Source organism: Lycium ferocissimum, chromosome 1 (genome assembly GCF_029784015.1).
Source record: "Lycium ferocissimum isolate CSIRO_LF1 chromosome 1, AGI_CSIRO_Lferr_CH_V1, whole genome shotgun sequence".
Classification (NCBI taxonomy): domain Eukaryota; kingdom Viridiplantae; phylum Streptophyta; class Magnoliopsida; order Solanales; family Solanaceae; genus Lycium; species Lycium ferocissimum.
The window spans coordinates 58,386,915-58,413,387 of NC_081342.1; the positions used below are offsets into that span (position 1 = coordinate 58,386,915).

The 26,473-nt window shown below is 37.7% G+C and overlaps 1 long non-coding RNA gene across 1 annotated transcript in view; it reads left to right on the forward strand.

The window, feature by feature from the left end:
- Positions 1-3,516: 3,516 nt before the first annotated feature.
- The window catches only part of LOC132056144 (uncharacterized), a 42,138-nt gene continuing 19,181 nt past the window's right edge, over positions 3,517-26,473 (forward strand). The window contains exon 1 of the long non-coding RNA XR_009414725.1: positions 3,517-3,635. This is a non-coding gene — a long non-coding RNA (uncharacterized LOC132056144). The remainder of the gene's footprint in view (positions 3,636-26,473) is intronic.

Genomic DNA, 26,473 nt, shown 5'->3' on the forward strand with positions numbered 1-26,473 from the left:
ATGAAGCTCTAGGTTGTCAATCAAAATAGTTAGGCTTTAATTTCTTGATGAACCTGTTATCGAATGGAAGGGTGACATAGCTAAGCCTCGGGGTAGATTTATTTCTTATCTAAAGGCTCGTAAGATCATCTCGAAGGGGCAAAGTTATTATCTAGTTCCCGTTAAGGACACTCAGTGTTACACCTTGGAAAAATTCGCGTCGTTTGCATTATAAGTAAACTAAAGCAAGCCCTAAGTGGAAATGAATACCTTACAAGGTTAAGGAGGATATCTAATAATTTTAAGTATGTACCTTAAGGTTTCGGAGTTAAATGAATCGGTGGAAGCAAGTTCGTTGAAGGTTAGAATTGGTGTCATGTTTTTGGGAAGATTTCGCATAATTTATGCTATAAATTGTTTAACATTAGCTTGATAGGGAGTGATAGATCTCCTTATATGGTTAATGAAGGTTTACATAAGTTTCAAGAAGGTATCATAAGGATTGGAGGTCAAATGAATTGAAAAGAATGTATGTTTCGCGAAAATTGGAGTTTGTGGGCCGTTTGCGGAGCATACGGAGTTTGTTGTGTAGCATATGGGACGTAAACTCCAAATTTTAGGGGAACTTACTTCCCAAAATGTCCCCATCTTATGGAGAGAGTATGCGGCCGCAAGTCCCAACTTGTTGGGCCGCATCTCCCCCGCAACACAGGGCGGTGGGATGGTTTTAGGGTTTTTTTAATATCCAAAAGATCCCATTTTTCATATCCACTTTTCACACTTCTATACCCATATTATTAGAGTTTTATGGAAGGTTATGGAAGGTTATCCATCATTCCAAAACCTTCCACACCATCACAAGAGAAGATTAAAACTTAAACCCCAAGAGAATCCATGGAAGATGATTATTCTTGCCTCTACTCAATGTTGTGATGAATTTGGTCTTGAAAGGAGTTGAGTGAGATGAAGTTCTTATATTATAAGGTATGTTATTCATCTCATTTATATGATTGAGTTGACTTAAAGGTTTAACAAGAACAAGTCTTGGAAAGGAAAAGAATCATAGTGGAGAAGTCACAAGGTATTAAATTGAACTTGATGGCTATGAGTTAAATTTGAAAGAGAATTTTGGATTAATTTAAATTTAGTTTGAATGAAATATTTTGATTATGGTATTATTAATGTTGTTATTGTTGATTCGAAGTTGTTTTGGAAATTGGTGGAAGTAGATAAAATAGGGGAAGTGCTGCCCAAATTTCGCTAGCTCACTAATTCCTCTGGTTTGAACTTATGAGTGTTTTCAAGACTTAACTCTAGTATGAATCCTTGAATGTAGATTTTCAAGCTTGGGAGGAAAAATGCTAAGTAGTTAAGGAGATGAAAAAGGTATATTAAGGCTAACCCTCCTTCTTATGGTATGATCACTTCGATACGAACATATATACAAATGCCCGCCATGATGACTCCATTTCTAGATATACTAAAGCTTATAGTTCTTGATGTTCTTATGATATTATTGAACTTTGTTTCATGATTATTGATATTGTTCATTGTTGTTGATCTTATCTTTTGGTAATTATTCCTTCAAGGTGAGATATAGTGATGATAGTGGTTCCATAATAGTAATCGGGGGTTTACCGACCTTATGTCACTCTGATAGAGTTGTAACATTTTCTTTGGACTCTCACGCATGCTTTATATATGTAGTTATTTTCTCATACCGAGCCGTGCTATAGTTGGCCGGGTGCGGCACGTAGATGTGCACATCACAGTAATGGGTATGTTATGACGTTACCCATACACGAGATGCCCTAAACGCGGGATAATTATGATAACACCGAGCCTATATGGAGGGGTAAGGTATTATATATGTATGTATGAAAGTATTTGTTTTTAAAAATCTAAGCATGCATGACATCCTCCTTAAGAGGCATTCAGAGGTACAAATTAATCTCTTTATCTTATGTTATCTTCATACTTTCATTATTTTGTTACTCATGCCTTACATACTCGGTATATTATTAGTACGGACATTATTTTGTTACTACATATCCTTTTGTTTGTGGACCTTTTGTTTGTGGACACTGCATTCATGCCCGCAGGTAGACATGGAGATGGACCAGACCCCTAGGCTTGTTACACCTTGAAAATTTCGTGTCGCTCACATTATGAGTATGCTAATATAAACCTAAAGTGGACATGAGGCCTTTATAATGTTAATAAGGGCATTTGATAATGCTAAGTGTTGACACCCAATTTTGGTCCTCCTTTTTATTTAATTAATTTCACTATGCTTCCCAGTCGTGAAAATTCCCCGAAAATGAGTTTGGAATATTTTCACTAATTATCACACTATTTTTCGAGATACATTTCGCTAAAATCAAGAACATTTTTATGGTCTCTTAAAAATAACTAAACGTCATATTTTATAATTGAAAAGGACTAAACATTTTTTTTATCATTCGAAAAAAAAAATAACAATAATAATGTTGATATTAGTATATCAATATTGGCATTGACATTTTTCCTTTAATCTTACTTATTACCGTATTAATCATCTTTTATTCTATTTTAAACTAAATACGTATATTAAATCATCTTTTATTAGGTATTTTTGTGGGAATTAATGAAACTAAAATTGATTGAAATACGTATATTAAATTACTTGTGTCATAATTTATATAGGTATGCATTTTGTGGGAATTAATTGAGACAAAGGAGCATTTTTTAATTAATTGATTGAAATAGAGGGGATTAGAAATTAATTCATCTACCTAAAATTTGGGCCAAATCCTATTCCCATTTCTACAAAATTTGTGGCCCAACACTCAAATCCCCAGCCCAATTCCCGTCGACCCGCCCCAACCCACTACCCGAAATTTAAAGCCGACCCAAGACCTCAAAAATGAATCCCCAGCCCAATTCCCCGTAACCAAATGAAAGACCTCAAAAATCAGCCTAACCAAATGAATCCCTAACTCTTTCTCCTTAACCAAGACAAATCCCTAATCCTCTTCAACCACCCATCCAAACCAAACGAACCCCTCTCTCCCTTTCCCTTCAACCAGCTGCCACCCCAACGTCACCACCACCCCACTCCCCGTCACTTCCATCACTTCACCACCACCACAGCAACATCCCACGAAATCCGCTGCCTTCTCTTTTCTCACACTCCATCTCTGAAAACTTGCAGGCTCCATGTGCAATTTCAGCCGATTTTAGGGTAAGTCCCATACCCATTTTGCATCATCTTATCTCTTGGAAAAACGTCTCCCAGAATTTTCCCCCCTTTTTCTTTATTTTCGAACTTCAAATTCAAGTTTTTTTTTTTTAAAAAAACCCCTCAGTATTTTTCTATAAATACAGACCCTTGCGGGCTGTTTTGAGGAGAGTGGAAAAAAAGGAAAAAGAAAAAATCCCATCTAAGTTAACAAGGTTAAAATGTTGGAAATTCCTCTTGAATAACCCAAAAAAAAAAAATCTCATCTATTTTCATAAAAATCTTTCCTTTTACTCTAAGTTGAGGCTCTCAAAAATTCTCTTTTAACTTTAAGTTTGTTTTGTCGAATTCTTGGTGGTTCTCGGCTAAACAAGATCTTCGAGCGAATTCGGAGACTCGACGACGTCAATAGCCTCAGTTCGCTGTCACAAAGAAGGTAATCGCATTCGTCCTATCTTCGTCTTTAATTTATTAGAAGTGAAAATGTAGTCGTTCAAGTATTTCTTGTCGTTTATTTGGTTTAGTTGGCTGCTGGAATATGTATTCTCCTCGTTTGTTGTAAAATAGCGTAAAAACGACTAATTTCATCGAATGTGTGTTTAACTCCCGTCGCCCCGTCGCTGCTCGGGGAAAAGGCAACAGTCATCTCCCCTTTCATTTCCTGTTCACTGTTTTAGGCTTAGGAAATATTTATTAATTGTTTGGTTGTTTGCTGGTTTAGCTGGAAGTAATTAATTAAGTTTATGTGGTTAGTTGGTTGTCGTCATGTAACATTTAAATTCCTATCTTACATAGATTTTTTTTTTTTCCTTTTAAAACAGTTATAAGTTAATTACCTTAAATGTTCTAGGAAGAATGCTGGTTGTTTGTTCAGATGGGAGTTGATCATTTCTTTTAGTATGATTTTTAAATTTGAGGCATGACCAGCGAATAGTGGTATTTAACGAACTAAAGAGAAGTGAGAATGCCAACTTTCTTCTTCGAGGCTTAAAACTGTTCTTCTTGGTGGCTTCAAATGATAGAGCATGACATTGGTAGCGACTTAGAGATCATATCTATAGGTCTAAATAGCCTATTTTCAATCTGAAACAGGACCCTTTTGTTCACATTTGTACAAGTCAATAACTAGGATCATTTTCTTTTCAGTTGGTTCAGATCTTTTATGATGATGTCACGAAGTTATGAAGTTTGTTAATACTCATGTGCAGTGGGTATTTTCAAATCTCCCAGAATGTTTATTATAAAAAGAAATGTTTGAAGAAGTGTCCTTCCTTTACATCTTAGAAAAATAAAAGCACTTCCTTGTGAGAGTATTTTCTTTACTTCTAACTAATACTTTCCTTCCTGTCATAATTTTTTTTTTTAACTCTAATTCTTACTATAACCAGATACCATATGAAATGAACATGTTAGCTTAGTTCGATCCTATACATAGATTCTGTCTACATGATATTTGCGAAGTTTTATTAAAGTATATAGTTATATAGATTTTTCTAGCTTATTAATTTTAGTTTGAATGTCGGTTTGGAAATACAGATTCGACTAAATCCATAACTGGCTGCAAAAAAAAAAAAAAAAAAAAAAATTTCTATACCAAGGATATTAACCCACAAATACTACGTTCTCTCCTCTTGCCTAATTCGAATGTCATTATTTTGGTGCATAACTTCACCGCATAAGCTCATTGCATTCTATGACATGCATAGCGGCATTTTTGTTTAACCTGGAGAAATATTTTTTTTTTTTTTTGGGACTGATCTTGATTAAGTTAAAGATGAAGTATTTAAACAATGTGACTCGACAAGTTCTCGTCAAGCAAGAAATAAACTCCTAGATTTCAAATTTAAAGAGTTGATCTTCATCCTTAGTTTATGGTTTTTGGGATCTAGTCATATTAGGGACTGTTCTGAAACTTGGCTTTCTAGTCATTTTAAACTGTTTGTAAAACTTAAACCAAAGTATGATATTTTAAGGCAAGCATGAGCAGATGTGAGCTGTTTTGCTGCTGCAATTTGAGGCCAACACTGCTGCATTTTTGGCCATTTTCTACTGTGTTTTAGTCCATTTTCACCTCATTTTGGGATTGATTTACTGCCTACATTTTGGCCAACTGATTGTTGTGTTTTTGAGGGTGAAAATATAACATTCTTGAGGCACATTTGGAACTTTAAAGTTGCTGCTATGTTCAGTTTGCTATTACCTTTTTTTTTTTGGTTGAATGCTTGCTGCATTTCGAGACTAAAGTTGCTTTAATTTAGAGGGGTTGGTGACCTTTGTTTGATGCCTATTTTGTTGATGAATGCTACTAGGTTTGAGCTGTTGTCGTGACCTTAAGTGGTTGTATGTTATGAGTTGTTGTGGTGCTCATAGTTGGCAGAGATTCAGCTCCTACAGTCGAAACAAACTGCTATGTTTTTGTTTGTGTGATTGGCCTGTTTAACAGTGAGCTGGTGTTTCAATTTAACCACTTAACTGATTTGAACATATACTATAGTTAGGCCGATGAAAAAATTTGTTTAAATTGAGGCCTCACTTTTAAAAGAACGGATTTTCATACTTGATTGAAAGTTTACTGATTTGAACACTTAAACTTGCACTAAAAGGGGAATGGGGCTATTATATTCGAGTTGCTGGTTTGATTAATGTGCTGACTTGCGTATTTTGGAGAATAGGATATGTTTTAGAAATCTTGTCTAGGTGAACTACATCTTTTGTCTAAAATTGGTTTTGAATGTGCTCATGTTAAAAAATTGAATTGATATTTAGTTTCTTGAGAAGATATGTGATTATGCCTTGTTTCTTTGTTAGATACCTTAGCCGCATATTAGAATTTTAAGTGGCAGGACTAATTAATGCCTTAATCAAAAATTCAGAATTTTTTTTTCTCTCTCTGGTAAACTTCTTATTTTTTTAGCTACTGGGGAGCAGGGGGCTATCGATGTTTAAGGCTTGAGTCTCCTTTGAAATAAGTATTTTGTTGCGACATTTGCTTAAGTCAGCCTCTTCCAAATCAATATATCTCGTGGCTGCTCCCTATATTCTTTAAAAAACAAGTGAATAGAAATCTGTTTAGATGTCATGTGCAAAGTTTCCCTGGGAATATATCGAAGTAGTTTCTTCTCAAGATCGTATGTGTTGACTTAATAATTTGAGTAATATGTGCATGTTAAGATGAAGGGGCTGCTTTGATGTAATTTTACTAAAAAAAAAAAATCAGTTTGAGCTAGCTTTTGATTTTTTTTTGAAAAGAAAAGCCATTGTTTTGACTAAAAAGCTACTGTCTTCGGGTTAAAAAAGTCACTGTTTGGATTGAAAAAAAAAAAAAAGATTTATCATTTTTGGTCGAACCAAAAGTTACTGATATGTGAAAATTTAATCTGTCAGACATGTAATTGTTAGAATAACTCTATCGCTCATCCAAATTCTTCTTTGAAGTGTTTATGTGAATCCATTATTGCCATTTTAGTTAAAAATTTGCTCATAAACCAAACAAAAGGCTTTTTTTTTTTAAAAGGTTACTGCTTCTGGATTATTTTTTTGGTTTGTGAACGTGAATAGGCGTAGGCTCAAACCTGAATCTTTCATTCAAAGATCAGTCTCCATGTTCATTTAGTTTAGAGTCGTTGGTGATTTAGTTAGTCAAATCCTTAAACTAGTTTACTCTCTACCTTGAAAAATGTTTCCATCTTTTATTTCCAATCTGTTTTTTCCTTTAAAGCAATACGAGAATGAATTTGCCTGGGCTAAGTTGTCTTCCTGGAGATTTTGATCAAAATTAGGTGTTGCACTCCTTGTTTAAAGTGCTAATCTTTTTCTTTAGAGAACACAGGTTGTGCTTTAACTAATAAATAGAAACTTAGTTTTAACACTTGGTATGAACTTGGAAGTATGGCTTTGAGATTAGTGTTTTTCTTCTATTTCGAGGATTGAGCCCGGTCTGTCTCCTCTTTAGCTAATAGAAAATTTATAATTTAAACAAGTAAAGTCTCTTGTTTTCCTTGAGTCAAGTGCTTTGTCCTCCCTTTTTTTTGGACTGACTGCTTCTCTTCACTAGGATTATGCACTTAAAAGCCTGGTTATATAGTTCATAAAATTACCAATCGATAATGCTTGGAATAGGTGCAGGATATGAACCATTTACATGTATAAGTCCAGACCGTGTTGCTTCCCAATATAAATGCTTGAAAGATCTATCTCTTGTTTGCCGGGTTTTGTTTGTAAGATATGAACTCATTTATCACCTTAGCTAAAACTAGAGTTTAATGGCTTCAAGGGTAAGAGCCATGAACTTGAATGCGAAAGTTCATTAAGCTACTTAGTGTTAACAAACTCGATGGATTGGTCTTATTAAAGTTGTTCCACCCCAATTATATCTATTATTTTCATGATACTTGATCATTTGATTCAATGAACCCTTATTAGTGTTCACTGCAAAAAGGCGAATCCTGTTTCTAATATAGTCATATCGATGGACTTAATCCCCTCGACTTGTCCCATTTTCAGCCCCATAGTGTAAATATAGTTGTATGAAGTGTACTATGGGATTGTTCTGATTTTATAATCGACTATCTAGGTCTGTTTGCTGGCTTGATAACCATTAATAAACATCTGTAAAGTGCTATGTCACCGGTAGACTAACGAGAAGTTGAAATAGTTGAAGAATATCCGATCGAAACTAGTAGTTGTTCGATCTTGATGTTCGAATATACTTATGTTCATAATTAGACGTTTGTGTTTACAAGCATCACAACTTGGATAAGAGTGAGGTCGTATTGTTCTTTATTATTACTAAACAAGTATTTATCTACATGAACGTAGAAAGTGTAGGATCTCAGTAATACATCCTGGAGTTTGAGTTAATACTGTATTTTGTTCATGCTTAGCAAATAGGTAATACCACCTCTATATTGGTTTGATTGACAACTTGGGATACTTAAAGTGCTGTCTGTTTATACTTCTTGTTTTCTCCGAAGTTAAAAACTACTTAAACTAGTTAACTAATGTGCTTATTTTGTTTTGATTAAGAATGTTTCCAATTTAGGATGATGAATTGTTGCTGTTATGACTGGTTTAAGTTGCTGGAGTTGTTTTTATACTTGTAATTGTGGCAAAACTTTAACTGTTGTTTTCAACTCGATGGCAAGACCAAAAAGGTTCCTTTTTTTTGTGTTCCTTTCGTCTATCCGATTCACATATGCTCGAGATACCAATCTAGTATGGTGAATTCTTACTGTTAGGATTAGTTTAAGGCACACTTCTCGTAATTAAATACCCCCCAATTTATCCGAAAATACAAACCAACAACCGGTATTCAAATGAAGTAGGTTTGAATAGAGTTATAGAATTCACACATGTGTCTCGTATTCATCTTTGATCATGTATGCTCTAGAGATAATTCTGGCTGTTATGATTGGTTTATGATAGTTGTGATTCCTTCCAGATTATATGATGTTCAGTTAAGTTTTGTTGTTATTAATCATCGAGAATTGTACCTAATCCTTTTCTTTTCTTTCTTTTTAAATGAACACTATGGGAGTTTGTTGGAGTTGTGGCTCAACTCTAATTTTGCCCAGAATTAGAGAGCAACCAGTGGCAGCTCGTTGGCTCACATTAGGCAGTCCTTAGCCTTCGTCTCGAGTCTTCGTCCCTCTTACTCTCTTAAAATTTTTTACATATCTTTTGTATTACTATATGTTATTTGCACCCTTTGACTAACATTTTTTTTTTTTCATGGGTTTGTATTGATAAGATTTTATTTCTTGCTTGTTTGTGAATTCGTAAATGGCCGAAGTTTGTCGTTGGTCATTTTCCTTTAGATGTAAATCTTGGTTTCCCTTTAACTTTGCGTATTTCACAGGTTATAAACACCTTTTTTACTAATAGATAAGGCTGAATTTTTCATTTTTTTGTATTTTTTTTTTTTTTTCTTTTTCTCTCCTTTAAAGTTAATTAACGTTCCCTTTTTTTAAATCCATTTTAACAAAATTAGCAATCTAAATCGGGGTTTCAAAAGGGTAAGATGTATATTTCATGGGCAATCATTTTTTATTTGATGCTAACATATGGGGCAGGTCAAATTCTTTGAGTTTAATTAAAAACGTCATATTAGGCTTATGTATAGTGGCGAGTTATTTTACAAGAACTACAAGGTACGTATTTATTGTAATACACATATACTATCTTATTTTTTAATCAATCTTTTCATTATGCGTGTACTTACCTATATCACGATACTTATGCATATTATTATATTTTTCATGGCTATTTCTAAAAGTATATCTTTTACACTATATTTGTTTTTATACGATTAATATACTTCATGTATATATTATTTTCTCATAAAAAATATACATTTTCATACTCTACATTATATATACTGTCCTTATATACAACAATCATATTATACCTCATCTTCTAAAATATACATACGTACTCTTTCGAAAACTATATATATATATATATATATATATATATAATTTTACATCTTGTCTTAATTGCTTTCCTTTATTATGGGTGTACCAACATACTATTTTCATACGCGCATACCATACCTGTACTATCTTATTTTTTATTAATTCCCTTAGTCTCATTTTCATTATATGTACACATATAGTATTACCGTGTCGTCATAACTATTTTTTTAAGCATTCACCTAGGATATACTATCACATATGTAGATTATTTTCGTATAAAAATATACATCTCCTTATTCTATATTATACATGTTATTCTTATATAAAATAAAATGTCATACATATTTTTCTCATGCACACATTAGCATTAACTACTTCCTTTATGTATATGCATTTATTCACATAATTACGATTACATTAAAAACCCCTTTTTTCTTTATACAAATAGTTTTGAAGGAGTAGTTTTCTTTTCCACAATTCTTTAAATAGGTAATAGTAAATAAGAAATAGATAAATAATCCCCCTCTAGCGTTAACTAAACTAAGTTTAAAGACTGTCCTCGGACAGGCTCTGAGGGATGCCTAACACCTTTCTCTCGGGGTAAATAAAACCCTTACTTAGAATCTCACAGGTTTCACAGGTTAAAAATGGAGTTTACATTTTTACGAATGGTTTCCTAATATTTTCCTAAAATTAGGTGGCGACTCTGAAATTTACAACACCAGAAGAGACATAGTCATAAGTTGTGAACTAGTTTTAACCCGTTAAAAATGGGGCATGACACTAAGTGTATACCTTAAGGTTTCAGAGTTATATGAAGCAATGGAAGTAAGTTCATCGGAGAAAGTTTAGGTTGAGTCATGTTTGGAAAGCTTTCACACCATGTGAGTTACACATTGACTAGCATCACTTTGAGGGAGAGATATAAGGCCTCTTAGATGGATAATGAAGTTCTAGACAAGTGCCTAGAAGGTTCCATAAGGATTGGAGGTCAAACGAATCGAAAAGAACGCGATTTCGCGAAACCGGGGAAATTGGATGAATGTGCGGTCGCACATTGAGTGTGCTGACCCGCACACTGCACTCCAACTGACCATTTTGGGTGTAATCACTTTCCAACACCACCGTAAGTGGTGGGGAGAGTGTGCGACCGCACACTCAGTGTGCGACCGCACACTCAGTGTGCAAGGTCGCATACTTTCCGCCAGGTGAATCGGGGTGTGATTTGGCCACCTTTTTAAAACCCAAACGACCCCAAATTCATTTCCACCTTTCCACACTTAATTCACTAACTTTTTAGAGGCTTCCTAAGAGTTCTTGAAGTTTCCCAATCACCCCACACCTTTTCATATCATCCAAGGAGAGAATCAACATCAAAACTCAAAGGTGATCCAAGGAGGGTGTTTGTTCTTGCTTTCCTTCAAAGTTGTGGTGAACTTGATCTTGGAGGGAGTTGAGTGAGGTGAATTTCCTTGATTATAAGGTATGTTTTCAATCTTATTCTTATTATTGAGTTGATGTAAAGGTTTAGTAGCCCTTAGAAAGGAAAAGAATTAAAGGGGAGAAGCCATGAATGGTGTCATGAAGAAGATGACTATGAGGTGAATCAAAAAGGGGATTTTGGCTAAACTTGGGAATTATTTGAATATAACTTGTTGATTGTGATATTATGGATGATGTTATTGTTGTTTGGGAGTTGTTTTACCATATGGTGGAAGTTGATGAAATAGGGGAAGTGCTGCCCAAATTTCATTAGCTTTTATTCACTCTAGTTTGAACTTAAGCATAGTTTCAAGACTTAACTTCATTATGAATCCTCTTGAATGTAGACTTTGCAAACTTGGTAGGATAACGTTAAGTGATTAAGGAGACATTAAGGTATGTTGAGATTAAGCTTTCTTTCATTTTTGGCATGATCTTATGATATGCCCCAATAAGCGAATAAACGAGCTTCCATATTACTCCACTCTTAGAAGCATTAGGAGTACTTCAGTCTTCGATGTTCCTATATTATGATTGTTCCTTCTGTTCATGGGTCTTGAGATTTCTTATATTGATGATGTTAGCTCAAAAGATGTTCACTGGAGATAGTGCGACCTTGTGTCGCTCCGAGAGTTCTATGTATTCAGTTTATACATGCATTGCATTCATATATTCATATGCATATTGACCCTTGACCAGAAGGCGCCATATACGCGAATATTATATGTATATAGGGTATAGGGAAAAGGATAGGCGCTATATTTGCATTACCACGTGATCGGCTGGTGCCCCATGACGATGATATATGGATCGGGCTGCATGTTCCACAGCAATGTATAGGATGATGATGATGATGATGATGGCTGTAGCGAGGTCGATGGGATATGAGATAATGGATCGGGCCGAACGTTCCTCAGCACTATGAACTATATTTATACATAAGCATGATTATCATTGAGAGCATGCATATTATATGCCCACAGAGGCATTGTCAGTTATACAGATTTATGCAGATACTTTCAGATTCTCAGTCATACAAATAAATTCAGACAGTCAGTTTGGCTTTTGAATTTTGAACTCCGTTCGTGATTCTTATGTTCATGTTAATCTTATGCTTTACATACTCATTACATTATCCACTCCCCTATTGCTCGGGGTGCTGCGTTCATGCCCGCAGGTTTAGGTAGACAGATAGGTAGTCCAGCTTAGTAGGACCTCTACCCAGCAGTGGTCAGTGCGCTCTATTTGATCCAGAGCTATAGTCTATTTTGGTATGCCATTCTTTTGAGATGTATATGCATATGGGTATGACGGGGCCCTGTCCCGTCCTTTCTACAACTTTATACTCCAGTAGAGGTCTGTAGACAGTTGCATGTATTTGACAAATGATGTAACCTTATCGGCTTCTATTCTTTTGTGTACAGTATATGTGGTGGCCTAGTTGGCTTGTATTGTTCTCTCCAGCTTATATATATGCAAATTGTATAGAGTTCATGATGTCTTCCTTTCTTGAGACAGTACAGTTCAAATTGAGTTGTTTATGGGCCTTTGTTATGTAGTGTTACTCAGATGTGAGCATAGGGGTGTTTGGTCACTAGAGATCAGGCACTTGTCACGACTCATCGGTTTGGGTTATGACAGAAGTGATATCAGAACAGTTTTGTCCTAGGGTGTCTACAGACAGTGTATCATAGAGTCTTATTTATGGGTGTGTTGTGCACCACACTTATAAACAGAGGGCTACAGGATATTTAGGAAATTGTCATTTTTCGCTCTTAGATCGTGCGATAGAGCTATGTGTTAAGAGTTTGCCTTCTGATGATTTGTTCTGATTTCAGCGATGTTTCGCAAGAAAGCTATAGTTGCCCAGAAGGGCAAGAGAATGGCTGGTGAGGCCACTAGCTGTACCCGACAGGCTAATAGGGCTCGGGATGAGATTCAAAGTGAGAGCCCGTCTCAGACTTCACATACCCTGCCTCCAGTACTTGCCCCAGTGCCCTAGTTCCTCAGCCAGATGGACCAGGCCAGGATGTACGGGATGCTGTACAGTTATTGACCAGATTGGTTGCCGCTCAGGCTCAGCGGCGGGGAACTGGTATTGATCAGGTAGATCGGGCTGGTAGTTCGAGGGTTAAGACTTTCCTCGAGTTAGATCCTCTAGAGTTTTCTGGCTTGAAGCAAAATATGGACCCTCAGGATTTCATTGATGGTATGCAGATGATCTTGAAGGTTATGCATGCAGATGAGGTCAAGTCAGTGGAGTTAGCTTCGTATAGGCTTCGTGATTTTGCAGTACAGTGGTATCAGACATGGGAGCTATCTAGGGGAGAGAATGCCCCTCCAGCTGTTTAGCGAGAGTTTTCAGATGCTTTTATTCGCTATTATTTACCATCAGAAATCCGACGGGCCTGAGCAAATAGGTTTTTACGTATTGAGCAGGGCAGTATGAGTGTTCAGGAGTATTGTGTGTATTTTGATTCTTTGGTTAGATATGCCCCAGCCATGGTGGCTGAGATGGAGGACAGAGTTCATCGTTTTATGGCGGGTCTAGGGCCACATTTGATAGATGAGTGTAGGACAGCCGTGTTGCAGCTAGGCATGGATATCTGCCGTATGTAGGCATATGCATAGAATTTGGAGAACCGTAAGCGTCAGCGGAGGACAGAGCATGAGCGTGACCGGGGCTATGGTAAAAAGGCTAGATCTTTAGATATCGGGGGTGAGTTCAGAGAGGGACAGAGATAGCAGTATTCCCAGTATCCATTCCATTCAACAGGGAGTGCACCTCCACAGTTTTTAGGTTCGAGATTTGATCGGTCTTCTTATTCCGGAGCGAGTCAGAGTTCCAGAGCTTCGAGTTCTCAGTATCAACTGGAGTCAGGCCAGATAAGACCCCTTTTGTCGCGATGTGTCCAGTGTGGCAAGTTACATGCAGGTCAGTGTCGGCTGGGATCAGATGTTTGTTATACTTATAGCTAGCCGGGTCATAGGATGCGGCAGTGTCCGATGAGAGAGAGTAGGGGCATGGTTCAGCCCACAGGGTCTGTAGCTGGTTCTTTTTCTGTAGTACGCCCTTTAGGGAAAGGTTCTCAGGCACCAGCAGGATGTGGTAGAGGGAGGAGTGGTGCGTCTAGCTCGAGTGGACCTCAGCACCGCGTTTATGCGTTGGGCGATAGACGAGGATCGTGGAGTCGTCTCCGATGTCGTCACGGGTATATTATCGATTTTCTCCTATGATGTGTGTACGCGATTGATCCGGATCTACCCTATCATATGTCACTCCATTTATTCTTGGCAAGTTTGGGATAGAGCCCCAGAGTCGATTCAACCTTTTGAGGTGTCTACGCCAGTTGGTGATCCACTCATAGCTAAGAGAATATATCGAGGTTGTGTAGTGATAGTTTGTAATCACCATACCCTAGAAGATTTGATTGAGTTAGACATGGTTGATTTCGATGTTATTATGGGTATGGATTGGTTGGCTTCCTGTTATGCTAATGTTGATTACAGAACGAAGATAGTTCGATTCCAGTTTCTGGGTGAGCCAGTCCTTGAGTGGAAGGGTAATGCTGCTTCACCGAGGGATAGGTTTTTTTCCTACCTTAAGACAAGAAAGATGATCAGAAAAGGGTACATTTATCACCTGGTTCATGTTCAGGATGTACAAGCAGAGTTACCGACCTTTCGATGTTCCTGTGGTTAATGAGTTCCCAGAAGTATTTTTAGATGAGCTCCCAGGCATTCCTCTAGAGAGGAAGATTGATTTTACTATTGATATATTGCCAGATACTCAGTCAATATCTATTCCTCCTTATAGGATGGCACTTGTAGAGTTGAAGGAACTGAAGGAGCAATTGAAGGATTTACTTGAGAAGGGCTTTATTAGACCTAGTACATCACCGTGGGGAGTGCCAGTGTTGTTTGTTAGAAAGAAGGATGGCTCCTTGTGAATATGTATTAATTATAGGAAATTGAATAAAGTGGCTGTGAAGAATAAATATCCCCTTTCGAGTATTGATGACTTATTTTATTAGCTGCAAGGCGCCAAACACTTCTCGAAGATAGACTTGAGATCGAGATATCATCAAGTTAGGGTGAAGGAGGAAGACATCCCAAAAATGGCATTTAAAACTAGATATGGGCACTATGAGTTTCGTGTTATGTCGTTCGGGTTAACCAATGCTCCAGCTATGTTCATGGACTTGATGAATCGCGTATTTAGGCCCTTCCTAGATTTGTTCGTGATTGTGTTTATTGATAATATTCTAGTTTATTCACCGTCAGAGGCTGATCATGCAAAACATCTACGAGCAGTGCTTGGAGTTCTTCGGGGTAGAGAGTTGTATGCCAAGTTCTCCAAGTGTGAGTTCTGGTTGAACTCTGTGGCTTTTTTAGGTCACATTATTTCAGATGAAGGCATTAGAGTAGATGCTCAAAAGATTGAAGCTGTGAAGAATTGGACAAGGCCCATAACACCAACGGAGATACGTAGTTTCTTGGGTTTGGCTGGTTATTATAGAAGGTTCGTAGAAGAATTTTCTTCTCTTTTAGCCCGTTGACTAAGCTGACTTAGAAATCAGCTAAGTTTCAGTGGACGGATGCGTGTGAGCGAAGTTTTCAGATATTAAAAGACAAGTTGACCTCAGCACCCGTCTTGACTCTTCCCAAGGGAGCAGATGGCTATGTGATTTATTGTGATGCTTCAGGTATTGGGTTAGGGGCGTGTATTGATGCAGCACGGTAAGGTTGTTGCTTATGCATTTAGACAGCTGAAGAAGCATGAGAAGAATTATCCAACCTATGATCTCGAGTTAGCTACGGTGATCCATGCTTTGAAAAAATGGAGGCATTATTTATATGGTGTCCATGTTGATATCTATACCGACCATAAGAGCATCAATACATCTTTAAGCAGAAGGACGTCAGAGGCGATGACTAGAGTTGCTAAAGGATTTTGATGTTGATATTCTGTACCATCCTGGGAAGGACAATGTAGTAGCCGACGCTCTTAGTCGAAAATCTATGGGTAACCTGTCATATTTGCAACCAGAGAAGAGGGAGCTAGCCCGTGATATTTTTCAGCTAGCCAGTTTGGGAGTCCGGTTGATAGACTCAGGTGATACAAGAGTTGTAGTTCGGGATATAGCGATGTTATCTTTGGTAGCGGAGATAAAGGAGCGTCAGTATGAGGATCCTGCTTTAGTTCATTACCGGGATACAACTCCTCAGAAAGAAAAGACACCCTTTGTGATTACAGGGGATGGAGTACTCAGGTATCGAGGTAGATTATGCATTCCTAATGTTGCAGGCCTCCGTCAGCAAGTTATGGGGGAAGCCCATTATTCTTGCTATTCTATCCATCCGGGCACAACAAAGATGTATCATGATCTCAAGGAAGTGTATTGGTGGGATGGCATGAAGAAAGATATAGCGGAGTTTGTCGCTCAGTGTCCAAATTGTCAGCAAGTCAAGATAGAGCACCAGAAGCCCGGAGGTTTATTGCAGGCTATGGAGATTCCGACATGGAAATGGGAGGTAATTAATATGGATTTCATTGCAGGTTTACCCCGTACTCAGCGGAAGTATGATTCAATATGGGTCATAGTTGATAGACTTACCAAGTCCGCTCATTTCCTACCTGTCAAAACCACTTATTTAGCTGAAGATTATGCAAAGCTCTACCTTAGAGAGATTGTGCGATTTCACGATGTTCCTACAACTATTATTTCAAATAAAGGAGCGCAGTTCACAGCTAACTTCTGAAAATCTTTTCAGAATAGATTGGGAAGTCAGATGAGTCTTAGTACTGCATTTCACCCACAGACAGATGGACAAGCGGAGCATACTATACAGACACTTGAAGATATGCTAAGAGCTTGTGTGATTGACTTCCGAGGTAGCTGGGATGATCAATTGCCTTTTATAGAGTTTGCATACAATAACAGTTACCATTCCAATATTCAGATGGCTCCTTATGTATAGACGAAGATGTAGATCCCCTATAGGATGGTTTGATGTTGGAGAAAATCAGTTAGTTGGTCCAGATTTGATACAGCAAGCAATTGACAAAGTAAAAGTAATTCAAGAAAGATTATTAGCAGCACAGAGTCAACAGAAATCCTATGCAGACAATCGGCGACGCAAGATAGAGTTTGAAGTGGGCGATTAGATCTTCCAGAAAGTTTTTCCTATGAAGGGAGTGATGAGATTTGGTAAGAAGGGTAAGTTGATCCCTCGATACATTGGGCCATATAGAATTACTCGTACAGTCGGCAAGGTAGCATATGAGTTGGAGCTACCTTCTAAGTTGGAGTTTGTGCATCCGGTATTTCATGTATCCATGCTCCGTAAGTATATAGGAGATCCTTTGAGAGTTGTACCGGTAGATGATATTCAATTGAATGAATAGTTATCGTACGAGGAGATCCTTATAGCTATATTGGATAGACAAGTTCTCCGATTGCGGACTAAGGATGTGCCTTTTGTTAAAGTGCTTTGGAGAAATAATAATGTTGAAGAGGTGACTTGGCAAGCCGAAGAGGAGATAAAGACTAAGTACCCGTCCTTATTTTCGTTGTCCCAGGTGGCTCAGTGTGAATCATCATCCTCCCCAAGTATTGATTTTATTTATAGTCATTGTGATTGGTCGCGTGACGCATGGTGTTGTATATTTTAGTATGTTATACATTTTAGTATGTAGCCCTGTCTGGCATTATTTTGGGTTGTTGTGTACAGGATGTAATGGTTTATTTATAGGGGAAACTCTGGCAAATTTTTTATAGAATCTTTAAGAGTTCAACATTCAAGGACGAATGTTCTTAAGGGGGGAGGAATGTTACACCTTGGAAATTTCGTGTCGCTCACATTATGAGTATGCTAATGTGAACCTAAAGTGGAAATGAGGCCCTTGTAAGGTTAATAAGGGTATTTGATAATGCTAAGTGTAAACCGTAAGGTTTCGGAGTTATATGAAGCAATGGAAGTAAGTTCGTCAGAGAAAGTTTAGGTTGAGTCATGTTTGGAAAGCTTTCACACCATGTGAGTTACACATTGCCTAGCATCACTTTGAGGGTGAGATATAAATATAAGGCCCCTTAGATGGTTAATGAAGTTCTAGACAAGTGCCTAGAAGGTTCCATAAGGATTGGAGGTCAAACGAATCGAAAAGAACACGATTTCGCAAAACCGGGGAAATTGGTGAAGTATGAGGTCGCACATTGAGTGTGCTGACTCGAACACTGCATGCCAACTTCCCATTTTGGGTGTACTCACTGTACAACACCACCCCTAAGTGTTGGGGAGAGTGTGCGCCCACACACTCAGTGTGCAAGGTCGCATACTCTCCGCCAAGTAAGTCGGGGTGTGATTTGGCCACCTTTTTAAAACCCAAACGACCCTAAATTCATTTCCACCTTTCCACACTTAATTCCCTACATTTTTAGAGGTTTTATAAGAGTTCTTGAAGGTTCCCAATCACCCACACCTTTCCATATCATCCAAGGAGAGAATCAACATCAAAACTCAAATGTAATCCAAGGAGGGTGATTATTCTTGCTTCCTTTCAAAGTTGTGGTGAACTTGATCTTGGAGGGAGTTGAGTGAGGTGAATTTCCTTGATTATAAGGTATGTTTTCCATATTATTCTTATTATTGAGTTGATGTAAAGGTTTAGTACCCCTTAGAAAGGAAAAGAATTAAAGTGGAGAAGCCATGAATGGTGTCATGAAGAAGATGACTATGAGGTGAATCAAAAAGGGGATTTTGGCTAAACTTGGGAATTATTTGAATATAACTTGTTGATTGTGATATTATGGATGATGTTATTGTTGTTTGGGAGTTTTTTTACCATATGGTGGAAGTTGATGAAATAGGGGAAGTGCTGCCTAAATTTCATTAGCTCTTATTCCCTCTAGTTTGAACTTAAGCATATTTTCAAGACTTAACTTCATTATGAATCCTCTTGAATGTAGACTTTGCAAACTTGGAAGGAGAACATTAAGTGATTAAGGAGAAATTAAGGTATGTTAAGGTTAACCTTTCTTTCATTTTTGGCATGATCTTATGATATGACCCAACAAGCGAATAAACGAGCTTCCATATTACTCCGTTTGTGATTGTTCCTTCTGTTCATGGGTCTTGAGATTTCTTATATTTATGATGTTAGCTCAAAAGATGTTCATCGGAGATAGTATGACCTTGTGTCACTCTGAGAGTTCTATGTATTCAGTTTATACATGCATTGCATTCATATATTCATATGCATCTTGACCCGTGACCAGAAGGCGTTATATACGCGAATATTATATATATATAGGGTATGGGGAAAGGGATAGGCGTTATATGCGCATTACCTCCTGATCGGCTGGTGCCCCATGATGATGATATATGGATCGGGCTGCACGTTCCGCAGCAATGTATAGGATGATGATGATGATGATGGTCGCAGAGAGGCTGATGGGATATGAGATAATGGATCGGGCTGAACGTTCCTTAGCACTATGACCTATTTTTATACATGAGCATGATTATCATTAAGAGCATGCATATTACACGCCCACCGAGGCATTTTCAGTTATACAGATTTATGCAGATACTTTCAGATTCTCAGTCATACAGATGCATTCAGACAGTCCGTTTGGCTTTTGAGTTTTGAACTTCGTTCGTGATTCTTATCTTCATGTTACTCTTATGCTTTACATACTCAGTACATTATCCGTACTAACTCCCCTATTGCTCGGGAGGGCTGCGTTCATGCCCGCAGGTTCAGGTAGACAGACATGTAGTTCAACTTAGTAGGACCTCTACCCAGCGGTAGTCAGTGCGCTCTATTTGATTTGGAGCTGCAGTCTATTTTGGTATGCCATTCTTTTGAGATGTATATGCATATGGGTATGACGGGGCCGTCCGTCCTTTCTCTGACTTTATACTCCTGTAGAGGTCTGTAGACAGTTGTATGTATTGGACAGATGATGTAACCTTGTCGGCTTCTATTCTTTTGTGTACAGTATTCGTGGCGGCCTAGTCGGCTTGCATTGTTCTTTCCAACTTATATATATATGCAGATTGTACAAAGTTCGTGATGTCTTCCTTTCTAGAGATAATACAGTTCAAATTGAGTTGTTTATGGGCCCTTGTTATCTAGCGCCATTCAGATATGAGCATAGGGGTGTTTGGTTACTAGAGATCAGACACTCGTCACGGCTCATCGATTTGGGTCGTGACAAGGCTGTTTCATCAGCGATTGTACAGGAGCGCTCCATTTGTTTCGGAGTTGTGGTTCAGCTGGTATTATTCTTTTGTGTACATATATGGGCATGGTAGGGTCCTGTCCCGTCTTTATGATGTTATGCACTCCATGTAGAGGCTCGTAGAGAGATGTGTATAGTTAGATGTTCTATGACCTTTTCTGTTCATATTTTTGTATATCATTTTTTTAGCAGTCTTGTCGGCTTGTATATATGGGAATAGTTGATGTTGATTATATAGATGTGCACTCATCTCTTGGACTCATGCCCTTACAGTTTATGATATTTATGAGTTATCTTTGTGGTCTAGCTAGATATGATTATGAGATGTATGTCAAGAGGTGCTCGGTAGATTAGCTCTAGGTGCCCATTATGGCCCTCAGGTTGGGTCGTGGCACTCAAGATGTAATACCCTCATTTATTCCTTAAATTCAAGTATGTTTTGAACCTTCCGGTTATCGAATCCTAGCAAAATTGTAGACTAAAGGTGTGAATTCCTTATTTCATATTTCAGCTTGTATGTGGTAGTTGTGGGATTTCCTATGAGGACCACATGGTTATTGTTTAGGGTATTGACAGAGTCGTATAATGGGATAGATTTCAATACAAAAGAACTCTAGCGAAAATTTGAAAACTTGAGGTTTAGTGAAAAAATTTAGGCCATAACTCTCATTCGGGGACGAATGATCCTGAGAGGGTGATAATGCAACACTATAAATTTGGATTAGGTGTGAATATGTTAAATGAGTATTAATGTGACATTCTAGGCATATTAAGTTCTATCAGGATGAGTTTGGGTGAAAATAGTTATTTTAAGATCAACACGAATAGTGGTGTGTGTAAGATTCGATAGAATCGACTAAATTTTTGGTAGGCCCTCCAGCCTGTTTAAATGGAAATCCGTTACGAATTTGAATAAATTTAAAGCATGAAAGTTGTATACCTTTGAAATACCTTTCCAACCATATATGGTGGAGCTCAAATGGAGCTCTGTACTAGTAGTTAAGCCCGATTTACGGAACACTATTGGCAGTCACAACACCCTTGTGTCGCAAAGGTGGCATGAGTTTTCGTGTTTCAGACCGATTTTTGGCCTTGTGCGACACCTTTGTGATACAAGGGTTACACAAGGGAGGTCCCCCTTTTTTTGGTTCCAAATCCTAAAATTTTAAAACTTCATTTTAACTTTTCCCCACTTTGTTTTGGCCGAATTTTTGAGGAAAAACAACCCTAAGGCTCCCCCAAAACATCTAAGTAAGTTCTTGATCAATTCTTATCATTACTACATCAATATAACATCAAATTAACACTAGTTCATCTTTCAAAACCATAGATTCTCAAAAACCGAACAAAGAGAAATTGAAAGAGACTTTGGGAAACTTTTTAAAGGTATGATATTTGATTTTTACTGATGTTATTGGGAGGATTTATACTAGTTTAAGATATTAGAAACATATGAATCCGTGGGTGATTCATGTGGAATTCAAGAACACGTTTTTGGGTACAAAAAGCCCTAGTTTTTCGATAAGGGTATGAGCTCTTAGAAATTAGATAAAGTTATGGACTTTATCATTATTAATTATTGTAGAGTGATTGTTGCACCTTGGAAAAACGCATTTGGTAGTGTTATAGCAGGAATTGAGTTATGTTTTTTTTCGAACATACTTTTCAATATTTAAGAACGATTTTTTTTGCAAGGTTTGTGTACGTGAGGGACAGGCCCGCATTAAACCTTATGTGTATTATACTATATCTATGTATACGTGATTTCCCCTATCAAAGGATGATTGAACTAAATTATAAAGCTTTGAACTCTGAACATGCTTTACCCCCTTATGAGGGATGACTTAACTTGATTTTGAAAGAGATATTATTCAAACTATTTTGCCCCTCCTATGGGATGATCACATTGATTTCTAAAGTGATAATCTTTAAATATTATTTTCCCCTATTATGGGGTGATTGAACTTATTTTCTAAAAACTTCGGTCTTTAATATGTTTTTCCCTGTGAACAGGTTTTGGTGAGTTGAAAGTTAATTAATGATTGAACATGTTTCTAAATCGATTAATGACTTGATCTACCCTATAAACGGGATGATGAACACAATTGATAATTACAAATTTGGCTATCATACTATGACTTGTGATTCGACTTCCATGCCATGATTTGAGATTCAGCTAATATGCCATGATTTCTGTTGTTTGAGTTTGGTCTAGCTACTCGGGAGGAAGGATAGTCACTATGGAACCTAGTGGGGTTTTCCTAGCCATTCGGGAGGAAGAGTGTCCATCGAGGGTTGTTAGCCCCGGTGTGCTTTATGCCTAGCCATTTGGGAGGAAGAGTGGTCATCGAGGGTTCGTAGCCTTGGTGTGGTCTTTGCCTAGATATTTGGAAGAAAGGGTAGTCGTCATGAGTTTATAGCTTCAATGTGGTGCTTCTATGCCATTTATGAAACCCTAAGTGGTTATCCCTTTGTTATATTAATGTGGGCCTGTATTGGCATGTGTTATACTTTGGTTTTCTGCTAATGGTTTGTTGATGATATTGAGTTCATGAATGAGAAGACTTAATGTGATAAACGATACGCTAAATTGAAATTGATATATTTTTGTCACGACCCGACTACGGGCCATGACGGGTACCCGGGGCTAACCACCGAGCACCGCTCATACCATTACCCATCATACATATCAAGCATTCATTCATTAATCTTATACTCAATTCATGGGAAAGCCATTTTTCACGTGAAACATATTTACTTGATATACATAAGCCCTTCGGCTATCAAAATCAAAATAGTGCATATACATATGAGGAGAAATCGTGAGACCATAATACCCACAACTACGCATATACGAGCCTCTACTAGAGTACTAGACATATGGACGGGACATGACCCCGTCATGCCCAAAGCATATATATACACAAAAGAATAAATCAATGGCACCTCCGGAACAATGGAGTACTCTCAAGTCGCTAATAGCTCCTGCGAGTGCCGGATCACCTCCCTGTCTACCTGTGGGCATGAACACAGTGTCTAAAGAAAACGGACGTCAGTACAAACATTGTACTAAGTATGTAAGGCATAAACAATAATAATACTTCAATGGAATAAGGGAGCATCAAATAAGGAGCAACCTGTAACTGACTGTCAATTATAAAAGAAACAATGCATTACGCTTACTTCACAATCATCATCATATCATGTAAGCATATATGTATAAGTACGCCCGACCTTATAGGTACGGTGTGATAATCATTAGCCTGCGTCCAGGCCTCCCGCGTCGGGTACCATCTCATGCCGCCCACTAGTGGTGTCTGCCCATGCCATCTAGACATGGTGTATACGCTGCCCGCCTTAGCGGTGTCTACCCGGCCATATAGGCATGGTGTAACATCATCATCATATACTCATCATAATGCATGCATAGAAACTCAAAGGCAATTATACTTTATCGGGGTAACATAAGGTCGTAAACCCCCGATTCCATTATGGAGCATTTATAAGCATTCTGCCTCACCTTGAAGGAATTAACATATAAGGTGAGTGTATACAATAAACAACATCATTATCTTTGTAGAAACATCATATCATGAACTCTAGAATCTTTAGACATAAGCTCATCATCATCATTATCGTGCTCATAATGTATCTCTTAGCTCATATGGCTATTCATGAACATAGACTCTTAGTTTCTCCGGAATGTAGGAAATTCAAGGAGAAGAAGGGAAAACCATGCCATAAGATTCATGCCTTAGAAAGAAGGGACTAGCCTCACATACCTTTTTCGTTAACTATTCTATCGCTTGCTCGTTCTCCTTCGATGCCCACGTTTCTACCTTCAAGATAATTCGCATTAACATTAGCTAATCGATTACATGAACGTGCTTACTAATGCTAGAGAAAATTGGGTAGCATTTCCTTTGTTTATACAACTTTCCTCATATTACATATCAACTCCCAAACATCCATAACAACGTTCACAATATTATAAGCAACAATCATCATTCATCTACATTATCCATATATCTTAATTTCACTTCAACTTCTCCATAATCATGGTCATAGTTCACTATTGCGTTTTCTCACATATAATACTTATCCCATGTTCTAAAGGTCATTCATAACATACTTACAATCACAATATATCAATATTCATGACTCATTCCAAACTACTACTCAATATGTCACTATTCTTACATTCATGACCCATTTCCTATTTCCTTCTACAATCCAAGTGTTTCAACTTTTCAATACCTCAAACAACATGAAAATACCATAAAACTCACCTTAGATAATGGAATAATAATCCTTGAGTGGAAATACTCTTCTTACACCAAAACCCTAGTTCACTTCCATTGGAATTCCTTGGCTTGGATGAACTTTAATGTGTTTCATACACTTGATTTTGTTGGTTTGATGAAGTTGATCATAGATTTCTCTTGGGTTCTTGTGGATGAATAGTCGAGAGGATTCTAGAGTGTTCTTGAAGTGTGGAGAGGAGAAATGAAATGAATTAAATGAGAGAGAGGGTCCTTATATCATTTTTTAAATCAGACCCGACGCGAACATATGGATCAACATACGGTCCGTATATTTTGTACTGACCGTATCTATGGACCGTATGTTTTGTCCAGTGAAGACCCTCATTCTGGGTAAAACATACGATTGAACATATGGCCAGTATGTTTGGCCGTATAATGCCCAGCTTTTTGAAGTTCGTTCTCGTCGACTCGTTTGACCTCCAATCCTTATGGAACCTTCTTGACACTTGTTTAACACCTCAATACCAATCTAAGGGACATTATCACTCTTCTCCAAAATATCATTAAGCCATCATTAACTTGTTACTCGTAAATCTCTTTCGGTACATAACGTATACCTTATTTTTCTTGGCACACTTTCCTCTCTTACTTCGAATGTCTTTAAAATTTCGATTAGGATCATCAAATGCTATTTCTTACTTATCAAAACATTGTATACATCGTGCCCTTCGTTATTTTATTCACTGTACGTTAACAGGAAATTTTCAAGGTGTAACTTTCTTCCCATTTTTGGAACCTTCATCCTCGAATGTTAAACACTCGGGAATTCTATGAAAATTTCGCTAGAGTTTCCCCTGTAATATGGCACTACCATCCTGTCACAACAGCCCACAATAACATTGCCTCACAGGGCTACAACACAATAGCAATATAAGTTGGCCACACACGGCCTATATGCATAGAAAGAAAGCATACATACCTCATAATCTCGATGTCTCATGGATCTCTTCGGAGGGAAGGAAATAAGTGCGGGTATGTGGATTTCATCTTCTCTTCCGCCTCCCAAGTCATTTCTTCTCGGTTGTTATTTCACCACAAGACTTTAACTGAAGCTACTTCCTTATTTCGAAGTCTCCGTACTTACCTGTCTAATATGGCAATGGGCACTTCTTCATAGACTAGATTTTCTGTCACTTGAACATCATCTACTGGAACAATCCTCGTAGGATCTCCAACACACTTGCAGAGCATTGAGACATGGAAAACTGGATATGGACTGATTCAAATTCTAGAGGCAAGTCCAATTCATAAGGTACTTGTCCCACCTTGCGGATAATCTTATAGGGCCCAATGTATCGAGGACTCAATTTTCCTTTCTTGTCAAATTTCATCACACCCTTCATTGGCGACACCTTCAAAAATACCCAGTCACTAACTTGAAATTCTAAGTCTCGCCGGCGGTTGTCCACATAAGATTTTTGGTGACTTTGGGCTGTCAATAATCGATCTCGGATCACCTTGACTTTTTCTACTGCTTGTTGAATCAACTCAGGGCCTATTAGTTGTACTTCTCATATTTCAAACCATCCAATTGGAGACCTACACTTCCTTCCATATAAAGCTTCATACGGAGCCATTCGAATACTAGAATGGTAGCTATTGTTGTATGCAAACTCAATTAGAGGTAAGTGGTCATCCCAACTACCACCAAAATCTAGAACACATGCTCGTAGCATATCTTCCAAGGTCTGAATGGTACGCTCGGCTTGCCCATCAGTCTGTGGATGAAATGCTGTGCTAAGCTTACTTGAGTACCTAAGCCTTCTTGGAAAGATTTTCAGAACTTAGCTGTAAATTGTGCCCCTC